This window comes from Ambystoma mexicanum, chromosome 1q (genome assembly GCF_040938575.1).
Source record: "Ambystoma mexicanum isolate Mex_15411 chromosome 1q, UKY_AmexF1_1, whole genome shotgun sequence".
In the NCBI taxonomy this organism is placed as follows: domain Eukaryota; kingdom Metazoa; phylum Chordata; class Amphibia; order Caudata; family Ambystomatidae; genus Ambystoma; species Ambystoma mexicanum.
The window spans coordinates 1,118,033,839-1,118,055,477 of NC_090922.1; the positions used below are offsets into that span (position 1 = coordinate 1,118,033,839).

Consider the following 21,639-nt stretch of genomic DNA (forward strand, 5'->3'; position numbering starts at 1 on the left):
GTCCGGCGTGTCCTCTTCCGCTTCCAATTGAGGAATAGAAACGCAAGGACTGAACCCTCCAGGAAGATGAGCCCAAATAGGGTTGCTGAGGTTGTGTAATGGCTTCGCTAAGGGACTTAGCCGCCACCTTTGAGGTCTGCAGCTTCTCCATACTCTCATCCGTCTTGCTGCCAAACAACCTCAAGCCATCTAAGGGAAGTCTAGCCTGCACGTCTGGTGCAAACCACACAAATCTGCGTAAAACCATGCTAGCAGTCATGGATCTGCTGATGCTGTCAGCAGTATCCAAACCTGACTGGAGACATTCTCCCATTGCCTCCTTACCATCTTTAATGATTGCCAGGAAGCCATCTCTTTCTTTTCCTACTGGGATGTGATCAGCCGCCATGGCAACACAGTCACACAGGGTAAACGTGAATTCCCCCTCGCACTTTTTCCTTTCCCCCTTCCCATGCACTTGATCAATGTAAATGACACCTGGCCTAGTAAGATCGTTGTCCGTCTTCCCTGTTCCCCCTCCCTTGCCTAGTCGCGCCTCGAAACACTTGTGTATAGGCGCATTATAAATGCCATATCATATCATATTATCTACAGAGAATGCAAGTGACATTGGTAGATTTTAAGCCCATACTGCCTGCAGTGAAAACTTTACGTGCCCAGGCATCTACCTTCTTGTCATCCCCGTCAGGGGGAGCGGGGAGGGGGTGAAGGATAAGCAGATTGTCTGGTCAACGTAGCTGCCTGAGCTACCAAGCTTTCATGAGTGGGATGCTTGGTCAGGTATTCTGGATCGCTGCTGGAAGGCCTGTACTTCCTTGCGAAGTGCTTGTTGACTGCATGTCCAGCTTCCGGGTCCTCCCAATTAGCAGTGACTTTCCTCTGCAGGGCCTTGTGGAATGGCAATATGGGGTCCTTCTGAGAACCCTGGTCCAGAATATCGGTCATGTCATCCTGTTCGTATGATGGGGAGGGTTTACTCCACCCCATAAATTCAGTGACATTACTCATGAGCCTTCTGTAGGATGAATCTGCATGCTCAGAGGGATCAGGCCTGCCAAATTCCAGCTCAGGTAAGGTGTCCAAACCACTAGCTGACTGGAGATTCTCTCATTCTTGATTCATCAGAAATGTGCTCTTCTGGCACAATGGGGACCCAAATTGCAGACCAAAAAGAGCGGAGCCCTCATCAGAGGGTTGATCCTCTTCATAAATTGCAGACAGATTTAAAATAGACTTTCTTAGGAAGAGGTTTGTAAAGCTTATCTTGTAAGGTAAAAGACTTCGACAAAGTCAAAGTAGCTGTCGACAGCGTCGAAGACGGTTTTGGAAATGGCACCGATTTACTCGTCGTTTGGCAGAGCCAAAATAGGACACAGCTCTCGACTAGTTGACACTCTCTACGATTTCTCATCGGTCGAGAACTTTCTCGAAGCGACACCGGCTTTGAGCCCGGTTTCGAAATTGTAGCCTTTGACTTCCCGTCGTCGTCCTTCGGAGGGACCGGGGCATGGCTCTTGTGCATTTCTTTCGAGGGGGTCGAGGTCGCATTCTTGAAAATGCACATCATCTTCGAACGAAATGCGTCCCACTTTGCCAGGGAAATCGGACTTTGTCGGGCATCGGATTACCTCCATGGAGGTATCACTTGAGGTTGATGGCGACCTATGGCGTCTCTTCTTCCCCTTCTTGGAGGAAGAAAACAAAAAATGCAGCGATTGACTCCTCGATCGGGATTATACCAGGAAGAGTCTCTAGACTCACCAGACTTTCTCCCGCTTCGAAGAAGACTTCGATGCTAACCTCCCCCACTGGAACTGAAGCCAACGGGCTTTGCATGCACTATTTATGCTGATGATGACATCGACGGAGGCCCTCGAGGGACATTGATGCGACGACTCTGCATATAGCGCCCCCTCTCAAAACATTTTTCCTTAGATATATCATCATAAGATGAGGAATATGTGGCAGGATACAATCCATTCGAATGGACTGTGGGGACGACCAAATTGAGTGCCAGCGGAGATCGCTGCTTACTGACTGGGCGAGTGGCTGGAAATATGCAGCGGAGTGCTGCGCTGATGTTCTGAGCTGCGGGCCAGAGAGAAGCTGCTTCCCGACATCGGGTCTCTTTGGAGGGACTGCCGTGCGATTGAAGCCCCGCTGAGGACGGCATTGGGCTGCTATGTTGGATCGACACAGGGCGATGTGTGAGATCAGTGAAGTCTGTGGACTGGCGGCCGGCCATGAGGCGGGGCAGGGGCGCTCTGCCAGTTCATGCAGTGTGTGTGACTTCCCATATAAGTTAAAGTGCCCTGCTGATGACTGCTGCCCGAGGATGCCGCAGTGGCGCATGTAGCTCCCTACTGCGGTGCAAAGACTGCAGAGGGACAGTCAGTGCTTGTATGGGAGACGCACTGTGCATTTCAATAAGGCCGGCAGACCCCGAGGTCACAATCTTTGGCAGGGGTTTGACGAAGCTCCTTTGGTGGTCCGGCGTAGGGTCATGAGGCATACGGCTATACAATTCAAGATAAGTACTTATTGTTGAGCCACTCGTGTATCATCCCAGGAAATCTCAGCAGGGCGGGATCCCCGGCCCCCACCTCCTGGACCTTGCGGTGCCTAGCAGCGGTTTGGGCCAGAATCGCACTGCAAAGGCCGGCTGAGTGAGATCCAGAGCCGCTCCCCTTTTCCCCCGGGTGGTGGCAGCCGTGGCTGGACTGTTGCTCGCGTCGAGGAGCTTTGGAGGAGCGACTGTGTCCCTGGGGATTTTCCTGCACGCTGCATTACTGGGCTCTGGTGAGGGCCATACATGGCGAAGGGCAGTAAGCTGCAGTCCTGCTTGCCATTCTCGCAAAGAGAGGCATTAAGTGAAAGAGGGGAGAAATATGTCACCTAGAAGCACCTTGGGTAAACTGGGGCCTACCAATCTGGGAGAGGTGGGATCCAGCTCTTTCAACTGCACCTTTGTCTGGTGCTGTCCAAAATGCAGTCTGGATTTGCTTCGATTAATTCCAAATTGGGATTAACGGTGTATAAGGTAGACTGCATGCAGGAACGGCTGGAAAAAGAGTGGTCGCATCTCTGAGGCAGAGCACACAGTGGGAGAACTTGAGGATACAAGTGTGTAGGTAACTCAGGCGATCCGCACTTTGCAAAGGGAGGTCAAAGGGATCAAAGGGAAGAACGAGGACTCGGAGGCGATATCCCGTAGGAATAATATTCAGGTGGTGGGGATCCCAGAGTCGATGCCGCAACAGATTATGGAGGTCTTTATGGAGAAATGCATTCAGGAAGTGCTAAATTATAGAAATTGACACGAGGGACCCGTGTCTCGTTTTATCCAGACTTCACCCAGTCTGTTCAGAAGGCTCGCCTTTCTTTTTTGGCGGCTAAGCAAGCTCTCCGAGAGCAGGGGCTGCAGCATGCTATGCTATACCCGTCAGGATTGAGAGTGCTCCATGGTAACAAATCTCACTTCTTCACTGAACCCCGGAGCGGTACAAGATTTTCTGGAAACTTTGCCGAAGGAGTGAGGCGGTGGATGTACTGTATTGCTGCGGGGAACGCACTCGGTGCCCTGCCGTAAAGGTTTAGGGTAAAAGGGTGAAAGATTGAGTGGGTCCCGTTGGATTGGAGGATGTGGATATTTCGCTAGTTGGTAGTATATATGTGCAGGTGCGTTGGGTAGGTGTATACAATGCTAGACATTGTAACGAGTCGGTCCTGTGGCTGGGTATCCTTATTGTTACTGGTCTACCCTTGTCAGCAATTAGCTAGTAGGCCAATATGGTGGCAGGGTCTGGCGTCCCCGTTTCGTTACCCATGTTGGCTCACTGCAAATTCAGGTGGGGAAGGGGTGGTGCAGACATTTGTTGGGTTTGTGTCCCTGTTGGGGAGGGGAATAATTGGGATGTAGGGGGGGGGGGGCCATGGGGTTTGCATTTGAAAAATTATACACTTCTCTGTAAGGCACAGTTGTTCTCGGGTGAGCTCTGGGAGTGTAGTTTCAGACAGAGGACCCGCAGGTGTAGCGATGGGCTGGGGGTTGAAATTACAAAGCTATGGCCAGCTGCAACATTGTAAATTGGTATGTAAGGGGGATGAATAATCCACAAAAAGTCTGTAAGGTAGTGGACTATTGTGAGCGACACAGCGCAAAGGTGATCGAGGGGGTCGTCAGGTCTTGTAGGACAAGCAGGTTCTACACATTGTACTCCACATACTCAGCAGGGGTCATGACGTTAATACATAGGTCGCTTCGATTCCAAATGGTGGAGAAGGTCGTTGACCCACAGGGCAGATTTTATTCTGTCCGGTAGCTGGGCTCATATCCCAGTGATGTTTGTAAACATTTATGGCCTGAATGTGGACTACCCTTAGTTTTAACACTCCTGTCTAGTTGTTATAGATATATGCTTACCAATATTGTTTGGGCAGGATACCTCAACATTGTTCTAGAAATGTCAAAGGATAGATCTGCCGGATCCACCCAGCCCACATCTCAAGTGGCCGGTGCAGTGCCGGGATGTGATCAGCCGCCATGGCAACACAGTCCCACAGGAGGTGAACCCCCCCCAATGTAGCCTATAGGAAGGGCATAACGTGGCAGTGAGAGGCAGAGCGGTCACAAACAGACATATTCCATGGGGTTTGGGGAGTGAAGTCCTCCTAAGCATAACCCCACCCTGCTGGAAGCCACTCCAAGGCGGCCTAAAAAAGGCAGTCTTTTTTTGAGCAGGCTCAAAGATGCAGGATAAATACCCCAAATCCCAATTTACATACATCAGTTCTCATTTCCCTCCCAATGTAGTCAAAGCCTCTATTCTCAAGGGCACTTTGCATCCACCTCGGGCACAAATGTCAGATCACCTTCATTTCCTTTACCAACTTAAAAGGTGTGCATCCCGTTGCTAAGATTGGTTTGGTAGGATGAGCCAATACACTGGTTGCCAATGCGTCACAGGTATCCAAATTGCAGACAATGCCCAATGAAAACAATATTAAAATCACTATTGCTGTTGTCAATCAACCCATTTGATTGCAAGTTGTGCAATGCATAGCGTATGTTTGATCCCACTCTCTTCCAAATATGCATTCATTCTTTGTTCCACAATTGGAACCCCATTCGCGCTTATAACAGTACATAACAATCAGATCAACTTGATGGATTCCCCAAAGGGCAAAGATCTCGTGAAGTACTAGTTGAGGTAGTTCCCACTCGTGGGAGACTGTGCTCTGCCTGCTCAGAGCGTCCGCCGTCATGTTCTCCACCCCGGTAAGGTGAACGGCCGATAGGGAGATTCCTTCTTGAATTGCCCAGTACCAGAGCTGCATTGCTTCTCTGCACAGTGGTTGTGGCCCTACACCATCTCTTTTGTTGAGGCAATGCATGGCCACTGTGTTGTCCATCATTATCAGGACATTCTATCCCTGTACCGAGGGCAGAAAGGCCTTCAGTGCTAGTCCGATTGCCCTCAGCTACAAAAGGTTGATGTGTAGTTTGAACTCCGATGGAGACCAACAGCAGCTGACTGTCAGATCGTTGGCGTGGGCTCCCCAGCCCGTGAGTGAGGCGTCCCTCACTACTGTATTCTGAAGGGAGAACAATTTTGGCAACCATGGCCGGAGATTATTGTCCTTGCAGGCCACCACAGAAGATCCTGTGCGACCCTGCTTGGAACCTGAAGTAGGTCCGACATTTTTCCAGAGAACTGGGACCACATTGAAGGGATCGCATTCTCAGGCGGGCCTTTGGCACCAGAAAAATGCAGGATGCCATGAGGCCGACCAACCTCAAGATTCTGGGCACTCTGAAATTTGGAAACCATCTGAAGAATGTCTTGAGCCCTCACTTTGGGTGGCGAGCACTTTCCCAAGGATGTGTCTAATATAGCCCTGATGTACTGGCGCTGTTGGGAAGGTGTCATCTGGGACTTCTTGAAATTGAGGGAGAAGCCCAGTCTGTGAAGGGAATGGCAGGCGATTTTGAGATGATCCAAGTTTTGCTCGGGAGAACACGCCCTGATCTACCAATCGTCTAGGTAGGGGTAGACATGAATCCCCCCTCTCCTGAGATGTGCGGCCACCAGCACCATCAGTTTGGTGAAGACCCTAGGGTGGAGGTCAACCCGAATGGCAGGACTCGAAAACTGATAGTGCATGCAAGCCGCCAACGGAAAACCTCAGGTATTTTCTGTGCTTGAGATGGATTGGCACATGAAAATAAGCATCCTGAAGTTCCAATGACCCCAACCAATCCTTTAATTGGAGGGCCTGCAGGACCTGAGAAAGGAGTAACCATCTTGAATTTGTCCTTCCTGAAAAACTAAAGTATATCAAATCCTAAATGGGTCGTATCCTGCGTCTTTCTTGGGGATCAAAAAAATATGGGGAATACCAACCCATGTTCCACTCTGCTACAGGCACTGGGTTCTATAGCACCTTTCTCTACCAGGCTTAATATTTTCTGCACAAGGAGCTGGTCTGGAATCCTCAAAGAGTGTATCCCTGGTGATTAGTGTGAGGCTGCATTGTGAGTGGTAGGCAGTAACCATGGGCTATAGTCTCCAGAGACAACGCAAATCTGAAGTAATGGCTCACCATTCTTCGAGATGCTGAGACAGTCTGCCCCCTACCGGTGACACGTGATGCAAGCTCTCAAAGTGGTTTTGAAGCGGTTGCTGTAGCTCCTGATGGCACGGTAGCTGGAGTTGGCTTGGCAGTTATTCCTCTTGCCTTTCCAAATGAGGAGTAGTAGCGAAAAGATCGCCCCCTCCATGGCTGTCCTGCCGGACGAAAATGCTGAGGTTGCCCAACACCGGCCCCTAAAGATTTGGCAGCCGCCTTTGAGGTCTGCAACCTCTCAAGGCCGTCGTCAGCCTAGTTGCCAAAAAGGTGAGACCAGTCAAATGACATGTTGAGGAGACGAGTCTGCACATCTGGTGCAAAACCAGACTTCCGCAGCCACGCAAATCTGCGCATCACGGTGCTTGTGGCCATGGACCTGCTGATGCTATCTGCTGTGTCCAATCCAGAATGAAGGGATTCGCACATGGCTTCCTTGCCGTCATTAATAATAGTCAGAAAGCCGTTGCTTTCATCCCCCTCTGGAATATGCTCCACCGCCATGGATTTGCACTCCCACAGAGTGTACGAAAATGTTGCCAAGGCCCATGTGGAGTTGGCCGACTTTCATACTTCCAGCTGAAAATACCTTTCATGCCCATCCATGTGCTTGTCGTCCCCATCAGGAGGGATGATAGGGTACACTGCCTTGTTTGAGGTAGCGGCTGCCTGGACCACCAGACTCTCAGGAGTGGGGAGTTTGGACAGATAGCCGGGGTTGCTACTGGAAGGGCGGTATTTCATTGCAAGGGACTTGTCCACTGCCAGATTGGTGTTCGGGGTCTCCCAATTTCTGGCCACCCTTTTTTGCAGAGCCACGTGGAATGGTAATATAGGATCTGTAGGTGGACCTTACTCTAGAATATAAGTCAGATCACCCTGAACAAACTGTACCAGAGGTCTAGCCCAGCCTAAATACTCCACCACTCTAGACATCAGTTGTCGGTATGAGAAGTCGGCATGCTCCCCAGGTTCAGGCCTGCCGAACTCCAATTCAGGAGAATTATCAATGCCACTGGCATTATGTAAGGTATCGCAAAGATTTTCCATCTTGCTCGAGGCATTCCGGCACATTGGGGGTTCCATACCGGAGCACAAAAGGGGCATCCTCCCCATCTGATCTTTCCTCCTCCTCAAAGATGGAAGAGAGGGATTTGAAAAAATCCTTCTTTGGCAGAGGAGTGAAAGTTTTTTTCAGGAACACTCACATGTTTTGAAGGGGTTTGGTTTTAGCCTTTTTATGAGTTTCCTCATGTTCTGGGGGCTGAACTGACACAACCGGTACTTTTGGCATCGACGGCTTCGGTGTCGATGGCGCCGATGGCTTAGATAACGTCGACAAATCGACGTGCCCCTTCAACGGTTTTGACCTTGAGGGTTCTACAGGCTTCGAAGGCGTTGATGATCTCGAACGCTCACGATGTCTCGAGTGATTTTTAGTAAATCGAGGCCTCGAGGGCTCTCGATGGGAATCATGCGGACACCCGGTCTCAAGGGCGCGTGAGTATCGGGTCGAGATCGCTCCCTGCCGGCTTCAATAGAAGGCGCGGACAGAGCATTACCCTGTTTTTCAAATATTTTTGGCATTTCTAAGCAGAATGCTTCCCACTCCGCGGGCGTCGACTGTTTGGTGGGGCATCTTACCCTCTCAGGGGTTTCGCCTGACGAAGGTGAAGAGGATGGCGACTGATGGTGCCTCGTCCTCGATCGCTTCACCAAGGACGAAGAATAGCGTGAGCCAATATGGGACTTTAATCATTTTTTTTATCTTTCGGTGATCAAGGAGAGGGGTCTCTCGGCTCAGCAGTTGAAGATCGATCAGGTCGGGTCTTACAGGGTTTGGTTAACTTCCCTACCTGCAAGTTCCCCTTTCGTTCTCCTAAGGCTTTTCCTGTCGTGGCCTGACATTTTGAGCAGGAATCAGTGTCACGGCCTTCACCCAGGCACCACAGACAAGAACGATGCGGATCCGTGATCGGCATTTTGGAGTCACACTTCTTGCACTTGTTGAATCCGGTACGAGGGGTTGTCGGTGTGGAGGACAAAGAGATCTTGTCGAAGGAAAACTGCGCAATTTAGAAACTACACAATCAATTTTCAACGAGGCGCGCCGAATGTCTCGAAGCAAACACGTTAGCGGAAAAATGGAAATTAGGCCAACGGGCGCCGTACCTGCTACTTATACTATCCAATGATGTCACCCTCGACAGAGGCCTTCCAGGGACATCAACTCTACGCCATCGATGCAGGGCGCTCTCTGCCGAAATATTTTTCTGAAGCAGTCGAAGCTGGACCTAATGTGTCAAAGATGAGGAGTACGTTGAAGGACACAATCCATTCGAAAGAATGGATACAAGAGTCTTATGATCTGTCTCAAGGGTGAAGGCTGAAGCACATACTAATGTTTTTAGTGTTCTACCAAATTTGTGGTGCTCTACCCCACACCCTCCTCTCAACACACACACTCTCAGTCCATACCAATGCCTTGATTGCAAAGTCTTGATAAAACAGGACACCGTGCTCCCCCAACTTGAAATTGTTAGTGCAAAAAGATCCCTTTCATAAATCGACCACTGCAGCGACAGCGGTCTGGTGGTTGCAACACTACAAACAACCAATGTCCACAACAGTATGAAAGGAAAGGTCCATACACTAGTGTGCTGTGGTTCACAATTTATAGCTAATTAATTAAAACATTTTACTAGAGGTAGTTCAATGCCAAACTCATTGCCATTAAGAAATTCATTAAAAGTTGTGAGTTCATTAGTACCATTCCATATCAACAAGATATCTAATCCAAGTACATACTTTGTTGGTCATGTCTAGATATTTCATCACGTGTGTATTCAAATTTTCCATAAATTTGCCAGTGCAGGTGCATAACATGCCCCCATTGCCACACTCTTTGTCTGTTTGTACAAAGCCTGATTAAATAGGAAGATATTGTGACTGATTTCATAAAGGGCGCAGATTTCATGTTAAAAAAATAATCAATAGTTGACAGTGCTAATTGGTTATTTATAGAAGTGTACAACACCTTAAAATCTATTGTAGCCAGAATTAGATTGGTGTTCCATTTAATGCCTTTTACAATCTCTAATACATGCATAGTATCCCTTACATACGATTTCAGTTTCAAAACTTCAGGTCTCAGCAAAATATCAATACATTTAAACAAGTTCTCAGTTATCCAACAATTTCTACTCACGATTGGTCTCACATCAAGCAATTTCAAATACTTATTGTGCAATTTCAGAAAGAAAATATATAGTGGGGATACAGGATGTCTCACAGGACAAGAAACCCTTCTCATCCGTGATCAGTTGTACTTTATGCCATTTTTCAATAAGTTCTTTATAACCAGAAATGGTTTTTGTCACAAAATCAAAGTTGGTTTTCTCATAACACCCTGGTTGGTATAGATGTGTGTCAGCCATTTTAATATAGTCCCTTCTATTGAGAATGACTATATTGCCGCCTTTGTTGGCCACTTTAATAATCACATCATCATAGCTACGAAGTTTAACTGTTGCATTTTATATATGGCTTAGGTTGTCCCCAATTTGGGTACCTCTCTTACTTTTTAGGTCTGTCATGATCACTGCTTCCAAGGAGCCAGGACCAGCCCAACGTCCTTGGAAGCAGGCCCCTAACCCTAATCCTAGGCACAAGCCGGTCCCCACTGGGACCTTTTGGACCTTGTCCTGGCGCCGGTGGCACCAGGCTCATCAAAACCATCGGTCCCGGCACTGGAAGCGCCGGGCTCATAATATATGTGAAGATGCTTGGGTGGACTTACCTGCAGCAGACCATGCTGCTTACTTACCAGCCACTAAGAAGTCCTCTGTGAACAGGAACTACTTTCTTACCTGGGTGGGGCAAGCTCCACTCCCTGGATACAGCACTGGAACTGTTCTGGAACTGGAACTCTTTTCTTACCTAGGCGGGGCCGTGGAGGAAGACGCCTCATCACTCCAAGGCTATTTAAACCACACCCGATAGATGAAACGTGCTTCGCGTTATTCTGCATCTGCAGCAGAACGCTCACCGAGTCTGTTCCAGCCTTTCTTCTTTCGATCCTGAACCTGCAAGAATTATACTTACCATTCCTGTATCCAGTCAACAGCAGCACCTGCAAAGACAAGAAACAACAGGTTAGCAAGGCAACCTTTACTCGCAGTGCTTACTCACCTGATCCATCGGCTGCGGCCATTTCTTCACGCTGCACCTCCGCCTGTGAAGACAAAAGCATTGTTATTACTTACCGGCACTCCGCGAATTCCGGATTTCTTCACGCTGCATCGCCGCCTGTGAAGACAAAAGCATTGTTATTACTTACGGGCATTCCGCGGACTTCGGCGCTGCAACCCAACTTCTGAAAGACAAAAGAAGAGACATTAGACAGGTAGTTACTTACGCCCATCGCGCTCGTCACCATAGAACGCCTGCAAATACTCCGGCGTCTCTTCAGCACGAATTAAGCTGCAAGGGAAAAAGACAGTTAGAGCGCTTGCATTTACTTACGCATTTCCAGGTGCTCACTCCATTTTCCATCTCAAGAGTCCTGCAAGACAAAAGGGAAAAGCATTATACAGAGTCCTGTTCAATATTAACGTGCCACGCACCTAAAGACTATAAAGACTAAAAAGGTGTCTGGAAACTCACCGCTCGTGCAGTTAACGACGGTAACGATCCTCTGAGTTCAAGAGGCGTATGTTTCACCAGTGAAGGAACTGGCAATGGCACCCTGCACCAGACGCAGATGGAGAGTCCAGCATTCACCTATCTAAGGTGAGCACGTTGACCTGGGGGGGGGGGGGAGAGAAAGAGAGAAAGAGAGAAAGAGAGAAAGAGAGAAAGAGAGAAAGAGAGAAAGAGAGAAAGAGAGAAAGAGAGAAAGAGAGAAAGAGAGAAAGAGAGAAAGAGAGAGAGAGAGAGAGAGATTCAACAACCCAGACTATTAACCCCCATATTCTTTCACCTGCAGAAACCTCACCCTACGAGTTCGACACAGAGTGCGAAGAGGTTTGACCCCAGAAGCCAATCAAGTCCTGCACATCACTTTTCCAGTCACAGACACCTTCCTGCCAAGACCAGCGCCTCCGTGGGAATCAGGTGAGCGTTACAAGGTCATAATGTTTATAGATACCGTTGTACTGTTTGATGGAATGTATCTATCAAGCAATTGTACTGAGTCGGTGGTATAAAGAACGACTTAGATTTCAAATTGGTTTCAGTCAGAACTATGCTTTCAATATGTAAGTCATCCAAGATCACTTCTGGACACGTATATGAATTGTCCGATATGGACATCGCCAGTATAGTGTTCTGAACATCTTTGATCATGAGATTGCCAAGTTCTGGATGATGTTATCTTCTCTTTGTTTTTCAATGTTTAGCTATGGAAGAACATCTTGAGTTTCAGTTTCCTGATGTATTTATAAATATCAATCTGTATGTTTGTGTGATCACATTCATTTATCGGTGCAAAAGACAGGCCACGATTAAGCACCTTCAATTCAGTCTCATCTAGGGTCCGGTCTGATAGATTCAATTGAATTCCTCCCTTATTTCTGTGGTATTCTGTGGTATTCTGCGTTTCCTGGCTTCTTTGGTTTATCCTCTTCTGTCAGAGACATTCCACTTCTTGGCACAAGAGCTTACACTGGTCTTCCCATTTGTCGTGCCTACGTTTCTAGAACTGGGTTGATTGTTTTGTCTTGTTCTGTCACATCCTAGCCTACTGGAAAGCATATACTACATTCTTTTACAGCAAACATCCTTATCACAATTATCTGAAAGACAACAGCTGGGGCAAATCATTCCAAACAGCATCCAGATTAAACAGACATATGCCATTTGGGGTTACTTTCACCAACACATGCCCTACAGATGCACACAACACATAAAACAAACTTGGCAAATAGGTAGAACAGCAGGTGTCGAATGTTGAAGACACTCTGGCAGATACCTCTAAAGACTTTGCAAACATGAAGTAGATATGATGAGCTCTGGGGCAAGGTTACGCATCCGGAAGGCCGTTCGTACTGAAATAACATGCACCTGTTAGGCCTGCCAGAGTGCAGCAAGAAAGGAAGCATGGAAAAATTCCTAGAGGACGTTCTGCCCAGCTTGATGCCTAAAGTGGAGGAGCTACGTGGCGTGATAATCTTTAGGGCACACCGGGTCCCTACACAGCAGCCAATACCCGGGGCTCCGCCAAGAACTGTCATCGTGAAATGCCTCCGATACCGAGACAAAGTGAAGCTGTTAACCGCAGCCAGAGATCATGGGGATATCTGCACAATGGCAACAGATTGGTTTTGTACCCAGAATACAGAATTGAGATGCAAAAACAAAGACAGGTGTTTACGGCACCAAGAAGCTGCTGCGTGAGAGAAATGTGAAGTATGCATTATTACCGCTGGTGCGACTGAGATGTGATGTGGATGGCAAGAGACTCTTCTTTTCTGACCCGAGTGAAGCTGGGAGATTTGTGGAGACACTTCCAAAAAGGTGCGGATGGTGTGGCTGTGGTGAAAACCTTCAAGGAGGAGAGCAGAGTTTAACACATCTAAATGGGTGCACATTTGGTCTCTGCTATAATTCACGTACTGTAGTTCTGATAGAAGACTTATACAAACAGGAACTGCATGAGGCATATCAGTAAGCAGGTGGTGGCTGGGGGCGCGATGCTGTGTTGGATAAAGAAACTGTGCGTTCTATGCAGTCTTGCGTTGCAGCCGCATCCCTACTCAGATCTGGATGTGAAACCCAGCTTGCCCCTTGGCTACAGTGGTTGTACAACCTCCCAGGGTCTATGTTGCACCATAGTTTAAAGTGGTTCAAGTTGGGAACAGTCTGGGGGATGGCTGTTATTGCTGTTTCCGACCAATTATTGCTTCGAAAATTGGGGTTTGGAAGCACTGGTGGGGCAGGGGAGTTATGTGGGTTGAGGTTAACTTATGTTATAGCGTTGATTTCATGCATTTATTTGAACTATACTGGGGTAACTGGGGGTCCACACGTGGGATTAGCAGGGCGAATGTCAGCAGCATGACATGATGGCAGCTAACAGGGGTAGAGAGGCACTGTGCTGGCAGTATGGAACATCAGAGGCATTAATAAATGTTATGAAGAGACACAGGGCCATCTCATACCTAAAACGCCATACAATTGAAATGGCTATGCTGCAGGAAGCACACCTCCCTGGCACATAAAATGCAAAACTGCAAGCTAAGATGAAGGGCCAGTTATATTTTTCATCCTTCTCTGCTGCAGCAAGAGGGGTGGCAATCTGGATAGCGACGACAGTCCAATTTGAATTACACAAACAGGTTTCAATTTATTTATTGGGATAGTCGGACGGCTGCAAGGCACAAGGGTGTTCCTCTTGAACTCCTATGCACCCAATATAGACGACCCTGGGTTTTTTAACTTGATGTCCATGATACTACTGGACCACATGGGGGATAGGAGCATTTGGGGAGGAGATTTTAATTGTATACTGCATACAAACCTGGATGGCTCCAGGACATTATTACATGCATTCGACTGGTTCCAGCTGATAACACACATGGCGCAATCATCACCAGGATGAAGTAGGGTATTCGTATTGGTCCCAAGTACATAATAGGTTTTCTCATATGGACAAGTACATAATATGTTTTCTCATATGGATATGTTCGTCATGAGTAAATTGGCAGCGCATATGATTGGACAGATCAATTTCTTAGACAGGTCAATATCTGATCATTCTCCTTTAAAATGACTGATGGATGGGGAAGGGGGAAGACTAGGCTCCCCATTGCAACACTCCGCCTTACTTTTTAAAATTTATTTCCATGTATAAAGCGCACAGAGCTGGCCTGAGGCATCGTGGCGCTGTTACAACGGGCTTGAGCTTAAACATAGGTATGATATAAACATTCGGTTGCTATAGTACAACAAGTTTAAATGCTATTAAGTGCAGTGATGACAATGACAGGTGGTAGGAGACCGGGTGGGTCAAAATGCAGCTTGTTATGCTTTGCTATGGTTACAGTGAAAGCATACCTATGCATGTTGGTTTAACACATTAGCGGAATAGAAAGGTTTTGGATGAGGAATTGTAAAGCTGTGTTCATCCTTCTGGTCTTTATTTGAGATACGCTATAATGTTGTGAGCTGTTCAAAGAAGGACCAGGATTATACTTTACCTCATTTATAGGATGTCAGTTCGGTCTTTTTAGAAGAGTGTGTTGATTCTATTGAATTAATGTGATAACATTTTATGGATGATTTGTATTTTTTGTTATCTTCATTTTTTTTAAAGGTTTGTAATAAACCATATAAAAACTTTAAAAAAAAAATAGAAAGGTTTTTGCGAAAGGTGGTGTATGACTTTTCATTCCTCAATGATGTGGGCAGGGCATTTCAGTTTTTGGGTGCGAAGCTAGACCCTCCGGCTTTGGTTCTTTTGAATGTAGGAACATAGATCCGATTTGCGCGGTGGGCTCTGGTGAGTCTGTTGGAGGAGCAGAGGGTGATTCTTTCCGAGAGATAGGGTGGGGCATCAGATGAAAGGCATCTATGTGTGATGGCCATAGCTTTAAAGAGAATGTGTTCCTTTACCAGTAGCCAATGTGCATCTTTCCTAGCTTGAGAGATGTGTTCCCTTTTGGGAATGGTCAGAACTGCCCGGAGCACATTGTTTTGCGTGATTTGGAGTTTTTTTTAGGTTAACAGAGGTACCTAGGAATAGGGAATTACAGTATTCCAATTTGGTACCTATTGTGGCTCTGGCGATGGCTAGGCAGTTTTTGGTGGAGAGAAAAGGCTTGACTGCGTTAATCACCTTGGTGGTGAGCGCTGAGGAGGATGCTATGGCGTTCACCTGGCGGGACATGGATAGTGAGGCATCTAAGTGAACACCTAGGGTTTTGACAGTCTTGGAGATTGTGATGATGGAGTTGTCGATGTTGAAGGATTTCTATTGTGGAGGGAGTTTGTTGAGAGTTTCGCTGGTCCCTACTATGAGGATCTCAGTTTTATCCCCGTTTAAGCAAAGGCTGTTGGCAGCCATCCAGATTTGGATGGCCGAGTAGATTTTGGGTTGTACGCTATGTTGCGACAGTCGAGATCATTGAAGAGTGGGAGGGTAAATATATTGTAGAGAGTGGGGGCGGTGCAAGAGCCCTGCGGGACTCCGCAATGGATGATAGTAGGGGATGCCGAGGCTGTGTCTGAGAAGACCTTCATGAGTCTCCCTTTTAGGAACGAGGCTACCCAGGCGATAGCTTCTGGGGAGACGTGTGCTTAATTATTTAGGTGCATGCCTAGGATATCATGGTTGACAAGGTCAAAGGCGGCGGACAGATCCAGTAGGAGAAGGAGTGCCGGTTTGCCTTTGTCCATGATCTCCCCAATTTGTATTTTTAAGTTGAGTAGGGCTGACTCTGTACCGTGACATGGACGGAAGCCTGACTGTCTTTTTCCTAGGATGTGGTTGGTTTCAAGATATTCCTGGATTTGCGTGTAGGCAACTTTATCCAGGATCTTGAGCAGGAGAGGCACGGTGGTGATAGGCCTATAATTATTGGCAACTTCTAGGACAAGAGTGGGTTTTTTCAGAAGGGGGCGTACCCAAGCTTCTTTTAGACTGTCTGGGACTGTGTTGGTGTTGAAGGAGGCGTTAATGAAGGATTTGAGAAAGAGGGCGAGTGTTTCAGTGAAGTCTTTAATCAGACTGACTGGACAAGCGTCTCCTTTGCAGTTGGATGGTTTAATTTTCTTCAATATCTCAATGACTTCCTGTTCTGTTACTTCCCTGAATTTGAAAAGAGTTGTGGGGGCTTTGGAGGAGGGGGGCACAGGGCTAGAGGTGGGCAGGTGGTCAGTATTGGTTGTTGATTTGATGTGCTGTGATAGGTTTTTGTGGTGCTCCTTAATTTTTGCTTGTAGGACTTCGATTTTATTTAATAGGGCAGATTGTATGGAGTTGCACCAGGATTGGTCTTTAACAATGTCTTGTGATTTGGTAGCTGGTGTGGTGAGTTCTTTGAAAATGGCGAAGAGTTCTTTAGATTCGGAGCTTGCATTGGCAATTCTTTCATTGTAGGAAGCTGACTTGGCTGTGATTATAGCTTTTTTGTATTGAGAGGTGATTTTTTTGTAGGATGATAGGGTGGCTGGGGAGGGTGATTTCTGCCAGGTGTTCAGTGCTTTTCTCTTCTGAGAGCGGAGCTCTTTGAGTTCTGAGGAGAACCAGGTGTTTGAGTGTTTCACTGTTTTGGCTTTTTTATTCTGTAAAAGGGCAATGGTGTCTATGGCAGTGCTTATGGTACGCTTATAGGTATCTGCTAACACTGACGGGTCGGAGGACTTAAGATCTGTAGTGAGGGTGCTGATGTGTGGTAAGATCTTGTCTTTGGTAAGATTTTTGGCGCATCTTGCCAGAGCAGGGGGAGTAGGGTTAGTCTTTTTGGTTTTGGATGCGGCGGGGATGACGATGTGAATGATGTGGTGGTCTGACCAAGGGGTCGGGGTGATGGAGCTAATGTCTATGTGACAGTTGTGGTCAGCTACCCAATCAAGGATGCGGCCTTTGTTGTGTGTGTGTACGGTTATTCTTTGATTAAAGCCTAGTTCCTTTAGGGCTAGTGAAAGAGATTTGGCTGGCTTATCCTTTTTGTCGTTGTATCCTAGGTTGAGTTCACCTAAAAGGATGCTTTTGGAGGTACGTTTTAAGTTCTCTGTTAGGCAATGTAGGAGGTTCTCATGGAACTCCGACAGTGGGCCAGGTGGCCGGTAGACTAGGGTGATGGTGGAGTTGGGGGAGAGGGCGATTTTTATAGCAATGGAGTATATGATATTACCCAGGTTACATGTGATTTGTCTGGCCTCTAGGTGATCTTTCAGGATGAGTGCTACCCCTCCTCCTGCTGAAGAAAGGCGGTCTTACCTGATGATGGAGTAGCCCTGTGGGATGACAAGTTTGAGGGTTGGCCCTGCACCGCTATGAAGCCAGGTCTCAGTGATGGCTAGAATGTCAAGGTCCAAGTTAATAAGGAGTTTGTGAATATCCGTGGCATGAGCAGGGATGGATCTAGCGTTGATGAGGGCCCACTGTAGCTTGTGTGGGGGCTGGGATGAGATGGGGGTGGTGTTGTGTGTTGCCGGTGAGGCAGGGTTGTGGTGCGCCAGGACTGGTGTGGATATGGAGGGATTGGCCATGAAGGTGGATGTAACAGTGGTTTTGAGTGAGTTGGGCGGGGTTTGGTGGGTGATGCTGGAGTATCTTGAGTGGAGTCCTAGGAGATGGTTCCTGATGTTAGTGGGTCTGGTGTAGGATGTTATGGTGGCTGTGACGTTACTTTTAGTGAAGGAGGGTAGAAAGTGGGTGGGGGGGATGTTGGAAGGGAAGGTGGGGGTGCGGCTGGTGTGCTGGTTGGTTGAGGGTGAGGCATGGTGTGTGGTTGGATGGCAATGCAGCAGAATGCTTGGAGCAGCAGTCAGAGAGGGGTGCAATTAGGTGCAAAATGCAGCAATATATGGCATTACAGGCAGGTGCAAGATTCAGTAATAAATGGCCGTACAGGCAGGTGCAAATGCAGCTGTTAGGTGAGGGTTTGGCTAACAACAGTGTGAGGTACTTAACCTAGAGTTGTACCAGCACAGCAGTACAGTGCATTACAGTAGTGTGGATTGCAATGGCATGCAGTTAAACTGAGTGGGTGCTAGGTTTCACAGACAGGGCACAAAGTGTAGTTTCAGCAGAGTGGGCATATCATACGGGTCAGGTACGTGGGTACTGAGAAGGCAGTTCTAGAAGGGGGCTAGATAGAGTTTGCAGAACGTTACACGAGATACAGAATCATCTCAAGTAACACAGAGCGGGCATAACATACAGTTAGGTTGCGGTGAGTACTGTGATAAAGACCTTACTTGTGTATTCTATTATAGGTGAGGTTTAAAAGTATTGGCAAGAAATTAATTTCACAATTGCAGTTAATTATATATGTCTCATTCAGATAACGAAGAACTAAGGACCAGGTGCGATATAGAGCGCAGCTTGCACACGCAGCTAGGTAGGCCAGCTGGGCGAGGCAACAGGCAGTAGTATTACGCAGCGCTAGATAGTGTTGCCAGATTTCAATGGTATAGGCCTGGTTATGGGCAGAGACAAAGGGCACATACCCTACACATTGAGACAGATACGAGGCGTGTGGTCAGCACTATGGTATATGTTTAGCAGTTCAGGGGACCTTAGACAGTGAGCATTAAACCCCGGAAGTGATCCTGATGTAGGAGGTAGAAAAGCAGCATCTTAGGGCATATTACAGTGCTGTCGGCACCCGCGAGGGAGTGCAGGCGTACAAGGTTATGGGGTGCATTTCGGTCTCACCGTGCGACTGATGATGCTGTCCCTGGGCCGTTGTTGTAGAAAAAACGATGTGCGTGCCGGTAGAAAACGGGAAGGCCGAGCTTAGAGACATTGTGTAGCCCGCAGCACGGCACGCTCGGTCAGGAGCCTTTGTGTTTGCCTTCGCGGAGGCCGGCTTGCGCCTGCCGGTGGCACTGGGTTGGTTAAGAAGGTAGCCAATCGATGTGCGGTGCAGCCTCCCGGTATCAGATGGAGAGTGGACTCAGGAGGTGGCGGCCATCTTGGCAAGTGCAAAACCTCGTGGTCTACAATAGGCAATTCCGAATTAAAATGCTGTTTCGGATTGAAAATGAAAGCAGAGCTTTTGTTGTAGAGCAACAAGTATCCCTAACAAATATGTGAGGAAATGCAGTGTGGCCGGTATTCTTCGTCGGGCGCAGCTGTATTAACAGCTGATACTCACCAGTCTCGATGTTGCTGTGATGGCGAGGGAGTCTTGTGAGCTGCTCCTGCAGCTCACGGACGAACTAGCTGCTATTGCTGGGCTCCTTAGCTGAATTGAGATGTGGTGTACAGGTGCATGATAGAGGAGGAAAACTGCAAATGTTTTATGTAATTAGAGGCTCTATCGCTGCAAGCGGGACATTCTGGTAGACTTTAATGTCACTATACAGGGATCGGGGGTGTTAATGTCTAAGACATGGGGAGTGAGGAGTATGTTAAATTAAGAGATAACTGAATTGGACATACAGATAAGAGGAGCTAGATCCCTTGCACCACACGGGCCCGCGCTCCCTGCCCAGTTAGTGCAAGCACAAGTGAAATTAAACACAGCGCAAGAGAGATTAAGTAATTTCGAATACCATGAATATACCAAATACCAACATGTTTATGGGAAAAGCCTTAGCATGGATGACACTGAAGTCACGTGATAGGAATCCAATTACCCGCATTGAGACAGAGAGAACTATCATGCTAGATCCACTAACAATTAATAAGGTATTCACGGTAATACTCCGAATTAGACAATGCTGCCGCTTGAGCGATGGAGACAGTAACAGAGCGGATGTAGCAATACCATGGCTGACTCCATTAGACCGTTTGAATCTGGAAAACCCTGTTACTATACAAGATGTACATTGGGCAATTTCGAAATCTCCAAACGGGAAAAGCACCAGGCCCAGATGAGTTGCCGGTAGAATTTTACACTACATTTAGTGAGATCATGCTTCCCTTCCTGCATGATATGTACATGGAGGCCCTGGAAGCGGGGAGGTTGCCAGCTTCCTTGACGGAGGATATGATTCTATTACTACTGAAGCCAGGTAAGCCGGAAGAGAAATGTGGGCCATACACACCAGTCACTGATAAACACAAATGTCAAGATCATTAGTAAGATATTGGCAAGCAGAATCACAAGGGCGGCACCTTATTTGGTTGCTGAAGACCAAGCAGGTTTTATCGCATGGAGCATGTGCAGTCTGTTTTTGGTGCTTGATAGAGTTAATGCCTACCCTGGCGACTATGCGTTAACAAGTCTAGACGCTGAAAAACATCCGCCTATGTGCAATGGGGTTTCATGTATGATGCATTGCAGAAGCATGAGTTTGGGCCAAGGATACGCAGATGGATCTCACTGCTTTACAAAAACCCAGTAGCAAAAATTAGTAATAATATTACTTCTGAGCCAATCCGGCTAGACAAAGGGATGAGAGAAGGCTGTCCATTTTTATCTTTCCCGTTTGCCTTGATTATAGAACCATTCGCGTGTAGCCTCAGAACAAAATCCGCCGGCCAAATAATCACTATAGTTGGTGGCCACCACAGTCTCACTATACGCGGATGACATAATTAAACACGAAAGACCCTGGAAATACAATACCATTAATGCTGCATGAAATGGAGCAATGTGTCTGGGCTGAAGACCAACCTAAGTCAGTGCTGTATCCCCCACCAGGCTCCAAGGGGCTGGGACTAGATGCCTTACCACTCAAGGTGGCCACAGGCTCATTTAAGTATCTGGGGATAATGGTGATTTTTTACTTTGATGCGGCATACAGGGAGAATTTGAGTAATATGAATGTCCAAGGATGATAGCTCAGCTGCAACATGCTCGCCTTGGAAACAAGACGACACGAAGCAACACAGGTTCGATCCCCGGATCCGCGCTTAGAAACCTCCAGGTTTTAAGCGCATTATAAATGCGCAACTAAGAGACATATTCCTGTAACATCGTCTCGATGCCCCCGAGATGTTTGAGCGCTTTAAAAATGCAAATAAATAAATAAATAAATGATGCCACAGCTAGACCTTATGGTCAGCACCTGGGCTAACCTCCTGTTCTCATTAATGGGGAAAATAGCTGTAACAAAGATGGTAAACCTAACATGACTGCTGCATCGCATGCATGTTTTACCGACGATTGACAAAAATGAGACAACGTGTAGAAAATGGAGGACTGGGGGGCCCCAGATTTCCCGTTATATTATTATGCGTCACAGCTGCATCATATAGCAAACATTGGGGGGGGGCCTATTGGACCTCCCCACCAGGATGATACAGGCCTTAACTGGGGAACAAAAGTTGCTAAACCTCCTGTGGGTGGGAAAGGTGAAAGCAAAGGGGTTTCCGGCTCGGTTTAGAGAACT

The 21,639-nt window shown here is 47.4% G+C and overlaps 1 protein-coding gene across 5 annotated transcripts in view; it reads right to left on the minus strand.

Annotated features, from left to right (window-relative positions):
* GPSM2 (G protein signaling modulator 2) overlaps nucleotides 1-21,639 on the minus strand; it is an 822,550-nt gene that overhangs the window by 720,104 nt on the left and 80,807 nt on the right. Inside the window, exon 1 of one of the 5 annotated variants that reach the window (XM_069641858.1) lies at nucleotides 19,013-19,115. The exons of the other annotated variants lie outside the window; for them this stretch is intronic. The gene's annotated coding sequence lies outside the window, so the exon portion shown is untranslated. Of the gene's footprint in view, nucleotides 1-19,012; nucleotides 19,116-21,639 lie in introns of those variants that run through there. 5 annotated transcript variants of the gene reach the window in all.